The 6,000-nt window shown below is 37.0% G+C and overlaps 1 long non-coding RNA gene across 1 annotated transcript in view; it reads left to right on the top strand.

Moving 5' to 3' along the window:
- Window positions 1–5,377, top strand: part of LOC138825248 (uncharacterized) — a 47,716-nt gene extending 42,339 nt beyond the window's left edge. Inside the window, exon 2 of the long non-coding RNA XR_011371378.1 lies at window positions 5,235–5,377. This is a non-coding gene — a long non-coding RNA (uncharacterized lncRNA). The remainder of the gene's footprint in view (window positions 1–5,234) is intronic.
- Window positions 5,378–6,000: the final 623 nt, after the last annotated feature.

Consider the following 6,000-nt stretch of genomic DNA (forward strand, 5'->3'; position numbering starts at 1 on the left):
TAGTTCAACAGATACATCTATTCAACATCAAACAACTATATGTTAATGGGTTTCAAACTGCAGAAAAGAATTTGGAAAACCAAAAATTTTTAGGTTTAGGGAGAGATGTGGGTAAAAAATAGGAATAGATTGGTGTGGGGAGGCACAGGGAGAGTTAACTATGTCCTAATCTCAATGCAGGAAATAGGTTGGGTAGGATGGAAGTAGAGAGAGAGAGAAAAGGAAGAAAGTGAAAGGGAAATGAAAAGAGACCAGAAAAAAATAGAAACGTAAAAATTAATATTATTATGGAGATTAAAAGACCATCTATTTAGAGAGGAATGTGAGTATATTAATAGAAGGGTAGGGACATAGATGAGAAGTGCAAAACTTAAGAAAATGCTTAAAATATTATATAGGTATAAAGAGGTAGAACTGCTATTAAGGAATTTAAGTCTCAGAGGTTTTGAATTGAGTAATAAATTTTTGGATTAAGTGTGTACACAATGGGGGATAGGGTGTAATAGTCAACTATGGGTTTATCTGAGGATGTGCAGGACAATAGTTAAGTCACATACAGAAGATCAAAAGAGAGGAAAAGGTGAAAAGGATTAGAAAGGGAGAGAAAAAGATCAGAAGTTCAGTAGAGCTAGACAAAAAAAACAAAAAGATAGTTAAGAAAGAAAGAAAAAGAGAAAGAAGACAAGAAAAGAAAGGAAAACGCACATTCATGTATTCCTAAAATAAAAATTATAAGAGGAAAAAAAAGTTACCGGAAAATAATTATTTTTTCAAAAAAAGGCAAAAATTAAAGATTAATAAAATTTTTAGAAAAGGAAAAAAAATTATATATATAAAAGGTACCAAAAAAAAGAAAAAAAAGAGAAAAAAAAGAAAAGAAAAGAAGAGGAAGAGAAGAAAAAAAAAGTTCTTTGATTTTTTTTTTTGATTTTTTCGGAGGGGTGGGAAGAATCCTGTATCTCCCCTTTGTCTGTAAACAGCCTCTTGTTTGAGTCTCTGGTCAGCTTGAAGTCATGTGGCTTGACTGGTTTCTTAAGTCAGTTTGTTCGAACAGGCAGAAAAATGCTCTGCTTTACCCAAGATTTTGAGATGCCCCTCCCCGATTAGTTTAATGGAAGGGTGATCTACTTTGAGAATCACAAAAGAGGGGGATGCAGTGGTAAGTCTAGGTTCTGGGTAGAGTTGAGGTCTTTCAACAATCAGTACATTTTCCTGGGGATATTTTGTGAAAAAAAAAAACAAAACTAACAGAGCCCCGCCTGGAGCCGTTCTCAGGGTTTCTGTTTTTCAATTGATTGTTGAGGCTGCTAGAGGGAGAGGCAGCCTCTGGCTCTGGTTAGCCAGTGAGGAATGCCACTCCAATGGCTGGTGCCTGAGCTAGGTGACTTTTCCCTGGATGGAGCCGAGTCTGGCAGGTCACTTCGCCGCCGTTAAGTTCTTGTGACCTGCTAAATGACTCGTTTTATTCCAAGGCCTGGGTTGGAGCTGGCAGCTCCTCCGAGCTTTGTCGGTATCCAAGACGGAGATCTCCGGTGCTGGGGGGGGAGGGGTGGCCTTCCCTCCTCCGCTCCCTGAGAAGGAGTGAGGATGTCGGGCTTCTACTCACATGGAGTCTTGGATCCTGGGTCGTCTCTGGTCTGGGAACTGCAGGATGAAGTTGTCCGCTCCTTGTCATTTCTTGCTGGTGTTGAGTAGAATCCGCTCGCCTGCTGTGTCTGGCTCCTTAGTCCCCGACTCTCTGTGTGAGCGCTCAGTTATGGCCCCAGCTGTGCCGCGACCCTGCAGCCGCCGCCGCCGCCGCGGTGGCTGGCAGGCGCTCAGATGTGTCTTTTTGCCTTGGCTTCCCCCCTCTTGTCTAACTCTCTGTCCTGTGATGGCACGCTTGGTGTGATTCTCTGGCTTAGGACTGTTCACTGGAACTCTAAAACTGCTTTCTATGCTAGAGCTTCTTCAGATTCCAGCTTCTCCTCCGCCATCTTCCCCCCAGGTTTCATTCTTATTACCCAAAGAGCAACATAGGAAAGCGATGCCCATGGATGTGGTTCTCTGGATTTTGGAAATTGTGATCATATATATATATATATATATATATATATATATATAAAATGAATAATATTGAATATATAAAACTATAACAACAGATAAATAAGTGAATAACTATGTGCACACACTCCCAGTCACTTTCATGTATAAGACTTTTTTTCTTTGCTCTTATTCACCTACATAGAGAGTACATGAGTTGCCCTTGAATTGTCCTGGAAGTTCTTTATTGGGATACTGTAACTTCACATCTTTTGTTCCCTAAGTAGTCAGATGCTATGTATTCAATAACAAAACTGTTACAAGCAAAAGTATCCACCCTGACACACAGAGGAACTTGGATTTCAGAAATGCCACAAATAAGCGGGAGGTACAGCAGTACTTTTCAAAATTGAATAGACTACATATTTATTAGAAAGCTTGTAAGAAAAAAACTTCAGCATAGGATGATACACTTGAAGAAAACTACAGTTTAAATTACATATAGCCGGTGGCTACAATAGACAATAAATAAGAATTAAAAAAAATAAATTACATATGACATCAATTTACAAAGTTCCAGGAAATTTCCCTACTCTTGAAAACTAGAGTAATACATATTAAAAATAAATAAATGAAAAGACAAATGTTTTATACCAAATTTCAAAACATACTATATGTTATACAAAGGAAATGCAATAAGCATGCATTTTACAGTCTAGTAAAATCATATGGCATGAAGAATCTGATTAACTGATTCATAAAAGTCAATACAATGCAGTTAAACCTTCCGTTATCTCACGTGGTAACTTAGCAGAATACTTTCAATCTATGGTGTCTATTTTGCATGTTATCCAGCCCTATCCATCCCACAATGGCAGAAGGCTTTTCCTGAGAAAGTCCAGAGACCCGTCTACTGTGAGTGCTCAATGTAAACCTGTTCCAATTCTCTTTTATTTGGGCATGTGATAGACTGACTATCTGTTAACTTGCCAAAGGCACAATTTGGACAGGTTTCCAGTAGTGATATTTTAGCTCTCAGAAAAAAAGGGAAATTGAAGTCAGAGGGAAAATCTACCAGATCTCTGAAAGATTTCTATCATTGTGCTAAACCTGTAGCTTTCTACTGACAGTTGAACAAACTGCAGTAATTGCCACTCCAACGACATGTCCAAAAATTGGCTTTCCAAATATTGACCTATTTTCACTTTGGTAAATCAAGACACACTATTGTGGCTCCGTTTTACTTAAACTATCAGCTATGGTTGACCCAAAGGATAGTTGAACTTACGAATTTCTTAAATTTTAGGTCTTCACACAATCACTTCATAGCCCTTAAACATTAAAAATACCTACCCATATAAGTCTGCATTACATACTTATTACTGTTTTTCTTCATTTGTCATGTTTTACATATTTGGGTATCCCTGGGCTTAGCTCTGTAATATTCCTTCTCATGTTTTTTTTTTTTTTTTACCACTGAGTACAGTAATTATTTCTGTAGTTTTTCTCCATCTCTGTTTACTTTAATTCAAGTCCTTAATAGCATCCTGTCTACTGACAACTCCTAACAACTGATTTTAACAAACTCAAAATATCCCAAAGTGAGCTTTGATCTCTATCTACAAACCAATCCCTCATTACTATTTGATTAAGTGATAACTCTCCCAGCTGTCTTCTCAAAATACCTTGGAGTCATTTCAGACTTACATACTTTTTCACACCTCATGTTTAATCTATGACCAGGTTCGACAAATTAACTCACTGTATATTTTAGGAAGCATATATATGTGTATACACACACACACACACACACACACACACACACACACACACACACACACACACAAACACACACACACACACACACACATATATATATATATATATATATATGTTATATGAGTGCTAGTACTATGACTAAAATTTGCGGCCTAGGTTCTTTTATTTTTATTTTGTTTGGGGGGGGGTCCGGTCGTGGGGCCTGAACTCTGGGCATGGGTGCTGTCCCTCAGCTCTTCAACTCCAGGATAGTGCTCTACCACTTGAGCCACAGCACCACTTTCAACTTTGTTCTTTTTGCTTATGTGGTGCTGAGGAATTGATCCCAGGACCTCATGCATTCAAGGCAAGCGCTCTATCACTGAGCCACCTTCCCAGCCCCTTACTTTTCTTTTTGGTTCAGTCTTTATTTGGTATAAAGATCACCTACAATGTCATTACCCACACCCTTTTAATTTAAAAATGTGTATATTCTGTAGCAATGTTATTGCCATTATAACCATAATTAGGAAGATATTGTGGGTTCATCTGCTCCATACATCTTGAAAGGTAATGAATGTGAAACCTACAGAATATCCTCAGATATGCCTGGTGGAAACCTGGATTTGAATTATGGTTCTGCAGCTGATCCGTATTTGGTACTTGGGAAATTTGTTTGGCCTTGTTGCCTACTTCTGTTTTTAATAAAATAGTTAATTCATTTCCTAACTGGAAGAACTATCTTGAGCACGAAAATTACCCTAATGCAGGTGCAGTGCTTGGAATGGTGACTGCACACTGTGTAGTAGGTCCCAAAGAAGTCAGCTTCCATCAACATTGTCAGAGAATCCTTCCTGAAGGCCTTAAGAAATATATACCCAACTGCTGTTAATATCTGTGAAAACTTATCTTTACAAAAAAAGGTCTTGTCTTCATATGAAACAAAGTAATGTTGGGGCTGTCCTGTGGCTTTTAGTCTGAAGGAGTTTTGCCTAAATTTTATTCTTACACGATTAGTAGTAGCAGTAGCATTCTTTAGTGCTACCCTTCATTTTTCTAGTTCTGTGTTGCATTTGGAATACTATTGTAACAATTTATAATCTTTGTTATTAGAATAAATAAACTAAAACTGCTGAAGTTTTAAATAAAGAGACAATTTTAGGTGTGCATTACATTTTATGTGCTTAATACTTTCCTGAAATTATTCCTTTTAGGTTATATATCCCTAACAAACTATTTTTTAACATTTCTTATATGATTTATAGATTTATTTTATGATTCTTATATGATTTCTTAGAGATCCATAAATAAAACATCTCAGAACAGGAAAAAAGTAGGTAAGAAGTTATAAAAATACTATTATGGTGTCTTAATGGCTAAGTGTAAAGAACATGTAACAAAACAGTTGGAAGATTCATTTGCTCTTTTTTCTATTCTCTCACCCTTCATTGTAGAAACTTTCTCACTATGAAGTGCCAAGTCGTCTGGACATTTCAAGACTCATCTCAGTGACAGAAGTGATGGGATTAGGACATGTGCTCCTATGACTGGCTTTTAGGAAGTTCACAATAAAGCAATACCAGTACATATAAAGAAACTTTTGTGAGTGATGTGCATTGACTTCCTCAATTGCCAAAATTAAATTCATATGTCAAAACATCAAATTACTTACATTATAATATATGCAGTTCAACTGGCATTACTAACACTTCCATAAATCAAATGCAAACTAAAAGCTCTATATCAAAAACCAACATCTAAGGCAGTGTTGGAAATACAAGAAGAAACACAATAAATCTTATAGAGTGAGATCTTTAACACTGGCAATGAGCAATGATATCTGAATTTTTCACCAAGCTTGGAAAGTTCAGGTGTCCACTAATGATGTGATTAGAGTTTCGGAGTTGACCTTGGTATTAAGATTAGAGGTAAAATTCAAAGACAGCTAAGGTTGCTGCAGTATTGTAGCTCTATACAATGTGACCCTCCCTGATAATGGTAAAGCACAGAGTAGAAGCTAAGTCAGTAAAATGTATAGGAAGGATTTTCCACTGAGAATAATTGCAGGGGGTGATCATCACTCTTCCATTGAAAATGTACAGCCCATCATTCTACTTTAAACTCTAGAATATTTCTGATCTGAAGACAATTATAACACACCGATGTGCTGTGAGTGCTGACCAGTTTAGGTGTGTATTACTATAATATATGTAAAATCTT

This window comes from Dipodomys merriami, unplaced genomic scaffold, assembly GCF_024711535.1.
Source record: "Dipodomys merriami isolate MVZ:Mamm:240054 unplaced genomic scaffold, mDipMer1.0.p SCAF_1360, whole genome shotgun sequence".
Taxonomy (NCBI): Eukaryota; Metazoa; Chordata; class Mammalia; order Rodentia; family Heteromyidae; genus Dipodomys; species Dipodomys merriami.